This window comes from Apium graveolens, chromosome 2 (assembly GCF_009905375.1).
Source record: "Apium graveolens cultivar Ventura chromosome 2, ASM990537v1, whole genome shotgun sequence".
Taxonomy (NCBI): Eukaryota; Viridiplantae; Streptophyta; class Magnoliopsida; order Apiales; family Apiaceae; genus Apium; species Apium graveolens.
Genome location: NC_133648.1, coordinates 200,989,546 through 201,005,371, shown reverse-complemented (window position 1 = coordinate 201,005,371; position 15,826 = coordinate 200,989,546). Strand labels below are relative to the sequence as shown.

At 37.4% G+C, this 15,826-nt stretch overlaps 1 long non-coding RNA gene across 2 annotated transcripts; it reads right to left on the bottom strand.

Moving 5' to 3' along the window:
* Window positions 1-6,911: 6,911 nt before the first annotated feature.
* Window positions 6,912-9,457, bottom strand: LOC141706143 (uncharacterized). Of its 2 annotated transcripts, XR_012568671.1 has the most exons (4): window positions 9,067-9,457; window positions 8,704-8,758; window positions 7,694-7,802; window positions 6,912-7,249 (listed from the first exon to the last, which is right to left on the bottom strand). It is a non-coding gene; the product is annotated as an uncharacterized LOC141706143 (long non-coding RNA). The 2 variants fall into 2 exon arrangements; XR_012568670.1 differs by having other exon boundaries at window positions 8,704-9,457.
* Window positions 9,458-15,826: the final 6,369 nt, after the last annotated feature.

Below are 15,826 nucleotides of genomic sequence, written 5' to 3'. Positions count from 1 at the left end.
CCCTGAGTCTCTTCTCTATCCCCCTGAGAAGTATTCGATTTGTTACTTCAACTTGGCCATTTCCTTGAGGGTAGGCTACAGATGACTTCTTGTGCCGGATACCCCTTTCTTGAAGGTAGGATTCGAATTCTGAACCAACGAACTGCGGACCATTATCTGAGACCAGTACTCTCGGGATCCCGAACCTCATCAATATGTTGTCCATGAACTTGATGCAGTCTTGTTGGTTTATTGTTCTCATTGTCTTTGCCTCTACCCATTTTGTCATATAATCAATTGAGACCAGTAAATATCTGAGGTCACCTCTGGCCCTGGGAAAGGGTCCCATGATATTGATGCCCCATACGGCAAATGGGATTGGTGATAAGACAGAGGAGGGTAGGACGGGGCTCATCCGGGTCACATTGCTGAATAACTGGCATTCCTTACACTTTTTCACAAAGTCTACTGAATCCTGGTGGATAGTAGGCCCGTAGTACCCTTGTCTTATGATTTTGTGAGCTAGACCCTTCGCGGACATGTGGTCCCCGCAGATTCCTTTATGAACTTCCATAAGGCGGTACTGTGCCTCTCCTGGGCCTATGCACTTCAGGATTGGGGAGGAGAAGGTCCGGCGATAGAGTATACCCTCTTCGATGAAGAATTTTGAAGCTTTTGCCTTTAACCTTTGAACCTTCCCTTTATCCTCCGGGAGCTCTCCCTTCTTCAGGTAGTCAATGAATGGAGTCATCCAATTCGGACTGTTGTCTATTTCCATGACTTCTTCAGACTCTGTGCTTGGTTTCTGCAATTCTTCGAAGTAGACGGAACAATCCAAATCTGATGAATTTTGAACAAGTTTAGATAGTGTATCAGCTTCTGAATTTTCCTCTCTACAGATTTGGATGACTTGTATTTTTGGTATCAGGGCGAGGTAGCTTTGGACCAGAGCCTGGTACTTGGCTAGAACTGGATCCTTGGCTATGTACTCGCCGTTTGTTTGCTTTACCACGATCTGGGAGTCGCTGTAGATTTTAAGATCCTTTATCCTGAGTGTTCTTGCTAACTTCAACCCTGCAATCAAGGCCTCGTACTCTGCCTGGTTGTTTGTTGCTGAGAAGCCGAAGGATATTGCTGTTTGGATTGTGAATCCTTCTGGGCTCTTTAGTATGAGGTCGGCTCCTGATCTTTCATTGGTTGAAGAACCATCAACTTTGAGAGCCCAGGATTCTGTTTCTTGATCTGTGTTCATCTCAGGGTCAATGCTCATGGGCTCGGGCTCTTCTTCTGGGAAATTGCATTCTATGATAAAATCAGCTAGAGCCTGAGCTTTGATTGTCGTTCTAGGAATGAAACTCAGATTGAACTGACTTAGCTCAACTGCCCAATTTACCAACCTCCCTGAGACATTTGGCTTGTGTATTATCTTCCTTAAGGGTTGATTGGTTACAACTCGTATCTCCCTTCCCTGGAAGTAGTGTCTGAGCTTCCTGGATGCTGTGACCAAGGCAAAAGCAAACTTTTCTAGCCTTGGGTATCGGGTCTCTGCATCTTTTAGCACTTGGCTCACATAATATACTGGTTGTTGTTTTCCATTCTCTTTCCTGATCAAGGCTGCCCCAACTGCCAGGGCCCCTGCTGACAGGTAAAAGGATAGGGGCTCCCCGGGTTGAGCTTTGGTTAACACAAGGGGTTGAGTAAGGTACCTTTTGATTTCTTCGAATGCGCTCTGGCACTCTGGGCTCCAATTAACTTCTCTCTTGTTGGTTGCTCCTTTTAACAGGTCAAAGAAGGGTAGGCATCTTTCAGCTAGCTTGGAGATGAATCTTCTGAGTGCAGCTAGTGATCCTGCTAGCTTCTGCACATCTTTTTGTGTTCTGGGAGCCTTCATCTCTTGGATTGCCTTTATCTTTTCTGGGTTGGCTTCAATTTCTCGGTTGCTTATCATGAATCCGAGAAATTTTCCTGCCCCTACTCCGAATGTGCATTTTTCTGGATTGAGCCTGAGTGAGTATTTTCTCAAGTTGTCGAAGCATTCTCTCAGGTCTCCTATGTGCCCGGGGATGCTTGTAGACTTCGCAATCATGTCGTCGACATATGATTCCAGGTTCCTTCCAATCTGGTCCTTAAAGATTTTATTCATTGCCCTTTGATATGTTGTTCCCGCATTAGTCAATCCGAAAGGCAGCATCACATAGGCGTAGACCACCCTGTGGGTTATGAAGGCTTTCTTTAGGGTATCTCTGGGATTCATCTTGATCTGGTTGTACCCCGAGTAGGCGTCCATGAAACTTAGCATCACGTGCCCAGAAGTTGCGTCGATCAATTGATCAATATTTGGCAAGGGGTAGGGGTCTTTGGGGCATGCACTGTTCAGGTCTGTGTAATCGATACACATTCTCCATTTTCCGTTTGCTTTTTTCACCATCACTACATTTGCCAGCCATTCCGGGTACTTGACTTCGCATATTATTCCGGCTTTCAGTAGTTTCTCAATTTCTTCATCGATTGCTTTCTGCCTTTCTGGGGCAAAATTTCTTCTCTTTTGCTTGACTGGCTTCCTCTCTGGGTTGACGTCCAAGCTATGCATCGCTATGGATTCATCCAACCCGGGCATGTCTTTTGGGGTCCCAGCGAATATGTCAGAGTACCCTTGGAGTAGTGATACCAGGTCATTTCTGAAATTAGCCTCGAGCCCAGATCCTATCTTTATCTTTTTGGAAGGATCGCTTGTATTGATCAAAATTGTTTTCGTTTCAACAACTGCCTGTATCTTTGATTGATTCATGTTTGATACCATCTGCTGGATCCGAGCCTCTGTATTCTTCTTCATATAAATCTGAGCCTGGGCTGTCATCTCTTTATTGTTTCTTTCCTCGATAATTTCTGTGTTGGCTGCTTGCACAGTAGGGTTTGTTTGGCCAAGGCCTAGGCCCAATTCAATCTCTTCTGTGACTTGGTTGCTTTTTTGCTCTTCTGAGCTTTGTTTGGTTGCTTTTGGGTCTGAGAGGGACTCTATGATCAGAACTTCTTTTCTCGCATCATCCCTTGTGTGTGTGCGATGTTTCTTAATAATTTGCTGTTTCCGGAGCACCACAGCCTTTCTCTTGTTGTCTTGATGAGTTTCAGCCATTACCAGAGCCTGGCTATAACATCTTTCAGCTACCTCATAGTCTCCCTTGATTTCTCCTATCCCGGTTGGAGTTGGAAATTTGATTTTCAAGTGTGATATGGATGTGATTGCTTGGATCCTGATCAGGGCTGAGCGCCCGATTATGCCGTTGTAGGATGAAGGAGTATTGATCACGTAGAACTTTATCACATGGGTAACTTGGTTTGGGCCCGATCCAAATATGACTGGTAAGTATAAGGTACCCTGGATCGGGACCAAGTTGTTCCCGAACCCATACAGAGGGTCCTCTTGGCATTCATTGGAGCGTACGCTCCCAAGCCTCATCCTGTCTACAGTATGCTTGAAGAGTATGTTCACTGAAGATCCGTTATCAATCAGCATCCTTCTCACATCGTTGTCAAAGATATCAAGTGTTACCATCAAAGATATCAATCAGCATCCTTCTCACATCAATCAGCATCCTTCTCACATCTTTTTCTCCTGATGGTTACCCCCTTTCGGTCGGTTATCAGAAGATTTGTTCCTGTTTCCTCCATTCCGAGTCATTCTCATCGCCTGGAGAACATCTGTTTCTTTTATGAACCGGGCTGCCATAGAATAAGCCGCGGCCAGGCTTTGGGGCTCTTTGTTTATCAACTCCACAATATACCTCTCATTGTGTTCTGGATCCAGGTTTCTTCGAAATATGCTTAGAGCCTCCCTTTCATCGAGATTCGAAACTTTGTTGATGGCTTCCTGGAACCTCCGCATATAGGATGAGAGTGCTTCGTTATCGTACTGGCGGATTGTCTCCAGGCGGCAAATGTGCATTTTATGTGTTTTATTGGCTCTGAATCTTCTAAGGAAGGCTCCTCTGAATTCTTTCCAGGAGTGGATGCTTCTTGATGGGATTCTGCTGAACCATCTTTGAGCCCCCCATTTGATGGTCGAGGCGAAGAATCTGGATTTCGTCAAGTCATTGTAATAGTATATCTGAGCTATTTGTTCGAAGTAGTTGAGGTGCTCTTCCGGGTCCCCCAGTCAATCGAAAGAGTCGAAGTTGTAGTGTTTGAGATTTTTCTGTCGAGGGATGGCTTCTAGGGAGTGGCTGAAGGGCGTGAGGGTCTCGCCAACTTCCAACCCGGAATCTCTCTCCATATTTCTCTGGAGCTCATAAATCATGTCTTTAAGATCCTTCTGGCCCTCCTCTTCGTCATCAGAAATGAGTTCGGGGGTAGGGTCCCTCCGAGTTCTTTTGCCTCTTGTTTTAGCTAGGAGCCTCTCCTCCTCCAGCTACATTCTTTTCTGATTTTTTTGCTCCAGCTTTTCCTCTTCTTCCTTTCTTATCTTTTCTCTGATTTCTTCTAACTTTTTCTTTCTAGTTGCTTCTGTCTCCTTCTTACTAGGCTCTTTTTGATTCTTTTTTGCCTTAGCCCCAATTCGGTCGAAGACAGATCTCCTGGATTGCTGAGAGTCCCCGGACTATTCTTGCTCATCATCTTGTTCAAATTTCATCTGAGCCCGGGCTTGTTCATCTCTGTAGAGCCTGATTGCTTCAGCAAGTTCATGGCTTGTTAAGTTAGCCATATGCTCCTCTGCAACTGGAACATTGGTGTACTTGTACTGATTGAGCTCTATGACATTTCTAGCATCCCTGACCGGGGTATGCTGCGTCAGTGGTTGCTCCTGGAAGGTCTCCCTGTCTCCTCCAGGTTCTTGAACTTGAGAGGGGTCTTGATCCTGAATATGGGTACTAGCGGAGGGCCTACCAGCGGTACTTTTTCCTGCTCTTGCCATTACCACAATTGTACAAACAACTGACCAAGATTTGAGGCTACAAATGTGGATTTGAGGTTGCTTTTTGAAGATTACAAAAAATTTCCAGAATAACAGCAAGCAAACTTTCTGGGTTTTGCTAACAATAATACGAAACAAGAACAACAGGCTCTTGAACACAAAAGAAAATATGCAAGCTAAAACAGTTCTGGGTTTTAAAATTGCCAAGACTATCAAACCCCAGGCTTCAAGACTATCAAGATTATCAAATCCTAAACAACCAAAACTTAACAAACAAGAGTGGGCTCACACAAACGTGGCCTAAAGTAACGAGCTCACGCAAACGTTGCTAAAATGAACATTCATATTCAAGAAAGGGTTTGGTTGCTTATGTTCTTACAGGCTTAAAAGTGAACTCTCTCAAGAGTTTGCTGATGAAGATGAATCCAGGGGCACCGAGACCCAAGGATGGAGCGCCCCTCCTTCTAGCGCCAAATGATAACTCCGGTGAGCGGGCGGCTCCGTCCAACGGCGTCCCTGGACCTTCTGTGCGCGGATGAGGTGTAGCTGCTGGTTGGGCGCCTGCAAAACAACACCGGAAGGGGGGTTTGGCTCCCACGGCGTCTCCGGTGTAAGAATAAGAACAGGGCCTTGGAGAAGATGAAGGTGTATGTAAGTAATGTAAAGGCTGCTCTGTGTATGTGTTTATGAATATGTATATATGATGGCTGCTGTGTGTTCATGAATATATGAGAGTGTGTGAGTGTGCAAGAGTCAATATTTTCCAACCCCTAAACTCTTCAGCCTTGGGGGTATATATAGCCCCAAGGTAGGGTTTAGGGGTAGTTACCTCCAAATCTGGGCCGTTGGATCTTGAGACCAGAGGGCGCCTGACTTTGGTGGATTGCTTACACGTGTCCAGGGGAGGACCACCTCCAGAGTGTCCTAACGGCCTTCTGACACGCGCCGTGCTTGTCTGGTATGTTGGTTGTTGATAGCTGTCATAGTCACGTGCCCACGTACCCTTCCTTGGCGGGTTGTGGGATGTGAATGTGTTTACTGGGACCCCCCTTATGGTGGTCTGAGTCCAGATCCGGATCCGGGTAGGCATTAGGTCTGGGCTCCGTGTTGGATCCGAATCCGGGTCATGGGATGGGCCCGGGCCTGGTCTCTCCATTTGATTGTTCTGGGAGAGGGGGGTCTCGGTCCATCGATCGAGCCTGATATCATTTAGATCCAAGTTGAATCCTAGCCGGGTCTCTTATACCCTATCAATAAGTATATTGTTGTGTCTATTATGATAACGACATGACTAACGGCCCAAAGTAATGGTCGCGCAAGATGACTGGAGGGTTCCTCAGGTCTATAGCTTTTCATCATGTCATTCCACAGACTTTAAACCAGAAAAAAAGTTGGATTAAACAAATAAAACTCTTTGAAGTTCATTATTATCCGGAAAAAATTAAAGAAATTTTTCACCACAACAATTTAAAGGAACTCATCCAAGATAGTAACAAGAAAACAGGTTTAATTTCAGAAAATTTACCTTTTTTAACTCCTCAATTTCTTCACCAAATTTCTTGATGGTTAAACATTTTTGAACAATGCGTAAAACAGATGGACATTAGTATCTCCATGTTCAGAGAAATAGTGCAGGTAAAAATGATTCAGGTAAAGCAGTAAAAGTTTGGCACTATTTTTAGGTCATAACAAGAAATCCAGCATCATCTCAACAAAGATGGTAAAATAAATACAGCACAACACTCATCACATGTGCCTTACTCTAGATGCTTCAACTCTGAGGTAGCTAAAACCTGTAATAGTTACCCCATTGTTGTTTTCTTGTAAAAAATTATGATGTACTTTAAATGAGGTAGCCCTGTTGCACTGGCAGTATGGCAGTCGAATCTCTACTTTAAATGAGCCTATTAATAATAAACACAGACAAAACTGCTCGAAACCTAAGCTTCATAAACTGATCTCTTTCTTGGTACAAGTTTTAATTAGTGCTTTACACAGTGGTTAAGAAAGAGCTAGTTTTCGGAAGTTAATATAAGACGGAAACTGTTTAATGTTTATGCAATAAAATATCAATCTATATTTACGTCATAGAGATGCGGTAGAAACTTGTTTCCCAGAGTAAGATTATAGATATCAATTTCCCTGCTCTAGAATGAAACATTAAAAGTATTAATCAGTCCATCATATATTGACAAGCTCCTTCATCCTTGATTTTATAGAAATAATATATGTGGTTGATTGTCCTCTTCACAAAGGCTGTAGACCTCATAACTTTGTACGCTGACATCGTTCGATTGACTGCTGGTTTTTGATTTTATTTCTCCCCATTATCATGCTCACCACAGTCACGAGGTGTAATTTCTGCTTACACCAAGCATAATTTATGGATCACATAATGGTGAATAAAAAGAATAAGGTTATAATCTTGGTCTTGGAAGTGCTGATCGAATCAGATAACCTTAGTACATATTATACATTTGAAGATTGGTACTCTGTTAAATTAAAATTTTTCCTAATGTGCTTTCACAAAGAAGAAAGGAAAAAATAATATATTATATTTAAAAATAGGAACTTGAAATTTTAAATAAGGCCATTTAGGTAGACATATTAAATAAAAGAAGTAGAGTGTTAATAATGCATTATATTACTTTATAGCAAACAACAATTATAAATAGTGTCTAGAAGGAGCAAGAAGCTCTAATTCTGTATTGACTGCAACTGCATACATGATCACTATAAGAAAAGATACGTAACCGAGAAGCAACAAAGAGACATGCAGACTTGATTGCCAATAGGAGGTCATACCTTAATTTTTGTGTACATCAACCCAGAACAATGACTGCAAATCGAGCTCTGGTTCACCTGCTGGTATGTCCTAACTAATTGCACAATATATCTCCACGACTTACATTCCCTAGATAAAATATGCAATTTTGTTTACTTTTACTGGTTAATTTAAATGCTTCAGCATATTTAGGAAGATTAGAATAAACTTAAAATGATAACGGAAGTGTATTAAACTGAAAATGTATAGCCGAAGGGCAGATCAACAGAATACTACACATGTTAAAGTAGTATATGAGGAGCGCTCATCTGTATTGTATCACGTCCAATCAATCATTATAGTCCTATATCTCCAATTATGATTTGAATATCAACAAAACTCTGTCAAAAGTTCCCAGAATTTAATATATAACAGATTTACACCATTAATGGCAAAATGGTAAAACATACTAGTAATCAAAGTTAAATAAAATAGTACAGAAGCAAATTTGGCTAAAGGTTAGCACAATGTCATATTGGAACTTTAAGTACCCATTTTATATATTAAATTCTGATCATGGGAATAAATAACAAAGGGGGTAATTTTTTAAATTACACATCTTAGAGCATTCCTAAAAATTCAGGATTTAAAGTGTAAAATTTTCATATGTTAGGCAAAAAATAAATTGTATATAGAAAAACTTGCTATGTAATAATCATATAAACGCAAGAGAAACATATAAACGCAAGAGAAACAGGGAGGGTTAAGATTGGTGATTTTAACTGTGGCAGTTTATTTTAAAAGTAGTAGGAAGAAATACTTTAGTGACTTACTTTTAAGTTATACTATCCACATCTAACTTCTAGCAGTTTTCCTGTCATTTTTTTAATTGTTCATAACTTTTAAATTCTACACTATTACATAATCACTCTCAAGTAAAAAATACACTTCGACACCAAATAACTTAAGTAACAATTAACTTTTTTTAAGGTAAACCAAATGGAAAATTGAAGAGCTCAGTTTACAGAATTGAAACCAAGGGATAAATTACCTTCGGTGATCTGAAAGGAGTCTTGTTTACCTCAAAGCATTCAGGAGGCAGATACCTAATATTACAATTTTAAAATTATTAACAACTTGCCAACACAATTAAAAGGTGAACTACATAATGCATGAGGGAGAAACTACAAGAATAGAGACCAGATTATAATTGCTACTCTACTTAACATTGCGCTTATGAGTTAGCATTCCCTAAAATCCAGCAGCCAAACATGAATAAGCTAATCCGCAATATAGCTCCCAGACTTTGGTTGATATTTCAATCACAATAATCACTTATTTCTCCAACTAACTGATCTAATAATTTCCGCAAGGAAGAATGCAATTTTAGATGCAAAACATTCGGATCTTATACCTTTCACTCGATAGTCGATACCACCAATGTTATCAAAATTAACAAAATGAACACAACTGGATGCATGAAATTGCTATTATTGGTCACAAGCTGAAAACTTGTGAACAGCTAGACCTTTCAATGAACCGTTATCAGTTAACCTTGGTACCTCTGGGCAGGATTCAATCTCAACGGAATACAAAGCTTTAAGATACAAATAAAATAGAATGCAAAACATTGCTATTGTGTCACATGTAAGAATCAATGTTAAACCATTCTGATGAGCAATAACCATATCACACACTCAAAATGTTAGTATAATATGTATGAAAATGTTAGATTGTAATAGTACAAGGTAAATAGCTATTTTTTTTTTAAAAAAAAGAATGAAAAAAAAATATCGAAGAGCAGAAAATGGTATATAGTGATGGTTAGTAGTTTGGTATGGCGAGAAACAACACTTTTAAATAGGAATATAAAGAAAGGACAAGACAAGTTCAGATAATCTAGAATAATTATAGCTAAAAATTCACTTATGCATTTTGTCAGATTCTTTACCATTAGCTACTGTTCAAATTTTGGCCCTTTTCATCTACTTTGGACATAAACACCAAAAACTTCTTTTTGACATTTATCTAAACATAAAGCAGAGCCATTTGATTAATAGGGTCCAATCAAAGAAGCATACCCCATGACATGTGTTCTCAAGCTGACTGCTGACCATTTGATTGCAAAACTGTTGCCGGAGATATTCTCGGTCTAGTACGGTTATTGCAAAACTGTTGCTGGATATATATATAAGTATTTTAGAATTCCGATTTTTCATATCTCCCTGGATGATTTTATATGTTACTGTCAAGTATATTCAAACTGTATATTAATAAAAACATTCACAAGAAGGTTTTGAAATTCAAAGCACTACACCTAGTTTTATGGTTTACCAGAGTCGAAACTGAAATATTTGAATTGCTGATGAGCTTATTACTGGCTAATCAACCGTGTCCCATAGAAAAATATACTCAATACCACATAAAAGAGCTTAACCCATGAATCTAATTAAGATTCCGTTTATAAATATAAATTAAAACTAAACCTTCCGTACTTACCACACAAATTTATTCAATGACATGAATTAATGTATGGATAAGTGACATGAAATTACATATAATGTGATCTATATAATGTATATTTATAACTAGTCCTTATTCAATCTCTAATGAGATTGATTTCAATTGTTTAAACTTCATGTCAAACCACGATAAGGAAATTGAATAAAAGTGAGTAGCATAAAATAATATTCCATCAACTGTATTTTACTGAACATAAACAACTTAATGTTTATTAAGTAAAAAACCAAAATACAAACTCACACTAAACCAAAGTATAACATAAGGTAAGACCTATACGAGCAGTATGCTCGTGAAAGAACTTAGGTGTTAACGCCTTAGTGAGCGGATCCGCAATCATGGAGTTAGTCTCGATGTGTTCTATCAAACTAGGGACCTTTACCCGCGCGCTACGCGTGCTAGCCAAAAAAATTATTTTTATTATTTTTTACGATTAGCACCAAATAAATTATTTTACTATTTCTTTTTATAATTTGAATATTTTATTTTTAGCCGAAAATCATGCTGTTGAGTTTAGATAAAAGTATCTCAAATAATATTGCCATGAATAGTTGCGATATGATGTTAGTTAAATTTTTTTGTTGTTAATATATAAGAGAAAAACAAAATTTTCAAATTAGACAAATAACATGAATTACTTAATGTGGTTTAATTTTATGAAAAAAATGTATAGATACCAAATTGTGGCCAAATTGAAATACAATTGACATATCTCCTATTCTTTTATCAGGCACCAAAAAGTTTTAGTTTTTATTTTTACTACAACTACAGAGTAACTATCACTTGAATAAAAAACGGAGGTATTATTGTTATTCACCGGGTCCATTTTGTTATTTCCTCCTCTATATGCACCCTTACATCATTGATTTTTTTTTCCACATATAGTATTACATATGATACTTCTGTGTATATCTTTAATTTTGTTGAACATTAGTGATGAGTGATTAAGTAATTGTTCGAATCTGATTTCATTCATCCATGCATATTCTTCATATCATAAAATCAAATAACTATTAAGTAAACATATAATGATTTAACATTTATAGATGAAATGAATTATATTTAAAACTTGGGGATTGAGTTTGAGTTGATAGAATATTTTATATCAATTATTACAATCATGCATTTGAGCAATCCATACTGTAGCGACTGAGATTTTCGCGACGTGATTAAGTGAATAAAGTATAATTCAGTATTGTAATTATAAATTATGTGCAAAATGAATGTTGTTGGTTAATTGTCTTTATTGTATATTAGTAACTGGGAACGTAAAATGACCTTTCCAGTTTGATGAGTCAGCTACGCATGCTAGCAATTTTTTTTATTAATTTTTACGATTCGCACCAAATGAATATTTTTACCATTTGAATAGTTTATTTTTCACTGAAATATAATGGTGTCGAGTTTAGGTAAAATTCTGTCAAATAATATTGCCATGAATAGTTTAGACAATACCAAAATTAAATAATATGATTTAATTTAATGAAAAAAAAGATATACATACAATACAACACTCACATTCATTCTTAGATGACATCACATATTCTGCTTCTAAAAAAGTATGTATATCGGCAAGTTATTAAAGATTTTCTAAACTTATGTACTGTATTGATATAAAGCATAATTATAGAATTTTTTGATTTTAATTAAAATACGTTAATAGAGCATTTATATTTCTATTCAATTTATAAGGAAAAGTAAAATATGAATTTAACATTTAAAATTAGGTTTTTAGGATGGACAAAATAGTTGAATAATACACAAACATATTCCAAAAACAAAAAGAAAAAGCAAATCAGCATAGCTCAATTACAACTCATACACTCTCAATTTGAAACAGACAAAACTCACTTAAAATTCACAATTCACACACTCTCTCTTTCAATTTGAAGTTAATTCAAGTAATTTATGCTTAGAGCTTGAAGTTTTGCATTCAGTACAATAACTAATCCATACCATTTCATCGGGGGTACTCATTCCGAAAGAAGTAAGTTGTTCAATTATGTTTTACGTATTCTCATTGTTAGGATAAGAATTTGATGTTCGATTGATCATTGAATGTAAATTGATGCAGAATGGATATAAAAGAAGTTCAGATATGTTTTGTTTGTACAAATATGGGTGATTTTTACAGAAAGGGGGAATTGGTATGTATTAGAATGTAACTCTGTACTTTGTTAAAGTTCAATTTCTCATTATGTGATAATTGTAATTGTTATATATTAGAGTATCTATTTTGCTTACTTTGTTCAAATTATGCAGTTTCTGGCATTGCCATTTTATGTAAACTATGGGAGTCACCTCCCTAGTGAGGTTAAGTTGTTAGGACCCTTGAATATTGTTTGGACGGGAAAATATCCGAGAAACTCTAAGAGCATCGAAAATCTATCTGATATGATGAATTTCTACTTAATGAAGACCTACCATATGGTTCTACTGGAATATGAAGGAGGAGCGCAGTTCAAATTTCAAGTATATAATCCGTATGCGGTGGAAATGAAATATACAGAAGTGGCATGGGATCCTGACTTGACCTGGACTGATACCGAGCTAGAAAGACTGAGTACCACTTTTTGTTATAATGCTACAACTAATTTCTGCACTGTTCAACACATACATATTGAAGGCAAACATTTGTTGGGCACATCATTCACAGAGGTAACAAATAGACGTCCATATTTCAAAATTTATTTTAAAACATTGTCATTTTTTTAATGTGTTGTCTCTAATAGTTTTGTTCCTTCTAGGTTATCAATTCAGATACTTGCGACAAATTGGGGTTATGTGAAAAGTCTCCAGTCATTACATTTTGTTTTGAGGATCAAGAATGGCCTATACATGTAAAATGGGTTACTGACGCAGTCCTTTTTACTAATGAGTGAAATTGGTTCATTCGAGATACACAAATTAAAATTGGTGATAACATTGCTCTCTACCATACTGATGAAGCACTGAAGTTTAAAATATGTGTTTTTGATGAATCCGTCATTCCAAAAGATGGAACTTATGGAGGTATCTTGTCATTAACAGCTTCTATTTAAAAACCTGAGATTTTGAAATTGTTTCCCATGTTGCATTTTAACAGGTGAGGCAGATGATGTTCAACATTATGCCAAATTTTTCAAGGTTATTACAGATCATATGTTATAGTTCGGGGAACTGGTATGTTTGTACTTTGTTCTTGTTTTATAAGGAGTCAATCACTAAAATGAGTTCTTGCAGTAATTGATAATCTTACTATGCAGGAAGTACCACATGTGTTTTACTGTCTTCATGGTACAAAACTTGCCAATAACTTAAGGATTTTTCTCGGTGGTGGGATGAGTGCAAAATTTAAATTCTGTTTTGCGGAGAAGAAGATTTATGGGATGAATCAGTTTTTACGAAAGTACGTTGTACGTGAGGGTTATATTATGTTTTTTAAATATTTCGGTAATTCCGACTTCCAGATTTCTGTTTATGATACGGCATGTGTGAATCACCTTCGTCATTGTTGTGGAACATACCGCTTTGAAGATTTCATGTTTCCTTCATGTTCTGAAGAGGTAATTGAGATTGATGATAGTTTTGATGTAAAATCATAAGCACTTACTATTTTCTCTGTATGATACCAAAAACATAAGAATGGTTTATGCATTTGTGTCGTAGTACTTTTCGTCATAAAAGTCTTTTTGTGTTTCATATTTGAACCTGTTTACATTTGTTCATAAATTTTTACATTTGTGAGTATTTTGATGATGAATTGGGAATTGTATGTTGGTTGTCAAAGACTCACTCACAGAGAACTGTTTATGATGAGAGTTATGGAGACTTGTAGTTACCAAAGTTTTAGGTAACTGACTTGCAGTTATTTAACTGAACATTATAGAACAGGAAGTTATCAAGTTTGATGCTTATATAAGGGAAAGGTACATGACCTCACACATACAATCACATTAACACAAACACCATCTCTTACACCTTCTCTTATATAGCGTGAAAAATGACTTCACGCAGTTCAAAGAGGAAACGATGGTCAGGGATTATGTTAGATATATTTGATAATGTCATGGCTAATATGTTTTATGTTTAGCTTTCAGATCTTACTTGAACAGGATAAATCAGTACTTAACTGTTGATCAGTACTTATACTGGAAGTCAGGACTTAAGGATATCAGTACTTATGTTATCAGGAGATAATCATCAGAAGATAGATATCAGAACTTAAGTGCTGAAGGACGATCAGATAAGGACAGTAGCTGATCAAAGGAAAGAAGATCAAGATAAACATAAGAAGAGATATGCATGAAGAAGGAATTCTATAAAGAATGGAATACTTGGAAGAAAAGATATCTGATTGATATATTTTAGGAAGCAGAATTATATTCCATATCAATTAGCGATTATCTTGTAACTGTGTAGTATATAAACACAGACATACGGTTTATACTATAAGTGTTATCATTATTAGAGAAGATTATTCATTGTAACCCTAGCAGCTCTCGTGATATTTGTTCATCACTGAGAGGTAACAGTTCCATACTGTAACAGAGTTTATTGTTTCAATAAAGTTTGTTTTCTGTTACTTAAGTTCCTAAAGTTCGATTTGAGTGTACTATACACTGTATTCACCCCCTCTACAATGTGTGTGTGACCTAACAATTGGTATCAGAGCCTATCTGTTAACATACATACAGTTAAAGATCCAAACACAATCATGTCGGACACAGAAACTCCAACTAAGCCTACCAAAACTGAGGAATCACCAAAGACACAAATTCAGAGTCGGTATGAGACCATCAGAGTTCCCATACTGAGACCATCTGAATATTCCATATGGAAGGTAAGGATGACCATGTTTCTGGAAGCAACAGATCCAGAATACCTTGATAGAATCAAGGAAGGCCCTCACAAACCAACCAAGCTCGCTGTTGCAGTTGCAGGTGAAGCAGCAAAGACCGTACCAAAAGAGAAGAGTAATTATACTGCTGAAGACATAGCATCAATTGCTAAGGATGCTAAGGTACGACACTTACTGCATAGTGCCATTGATAATGTAATGTCAAACAGGGTAATCAACTGCAAGACCGCTAAGGAGATATGGGATGCTCTGGAAACAAGGTGTCAGGGAACTGGCACAATTAAGAAGAACAGGAAGACAATACTCACTCAAGAGTATGAACACTTTGACTCAAAGACTAATGAGTCATTGAATGATTTATATGATAGATTTGTCAAACTTTTGAATAATTTGTCATTGGTTGATAAAGAGTATTATCTTGAAGATTCAAACCTTAAGTTCCTGTTAGCTCTTCCTGAATGCTGGGATTTGAAGGCAACGACAATAAGAGACAACTACAATCTTGATGAAACAACTCTTGACGAAATCTATGGAATGCTCAAGACTCATGAGCTGGAGATGGAACAAAGAAGCAAGAGGAAAGGAGGAAAGTCAAGGATAGTTGCTCTTAAGACTGAAGAAGAATTCCCCAAAGCAGCTTCCTCAAAGAAAGACAAGGGTAAAGCTCTTTTCATAAAGTTTGATACTGAGTCATCAAGTTCTGAGAGTGATGATGACTCAGATTCTGAAAGCTTGCCTGAGACTGATGCTGATGAGGAGATGATGAAGCTGTGTGCTCTTATGGTGAAAGGAATCACAAAGATTGCATACAGGA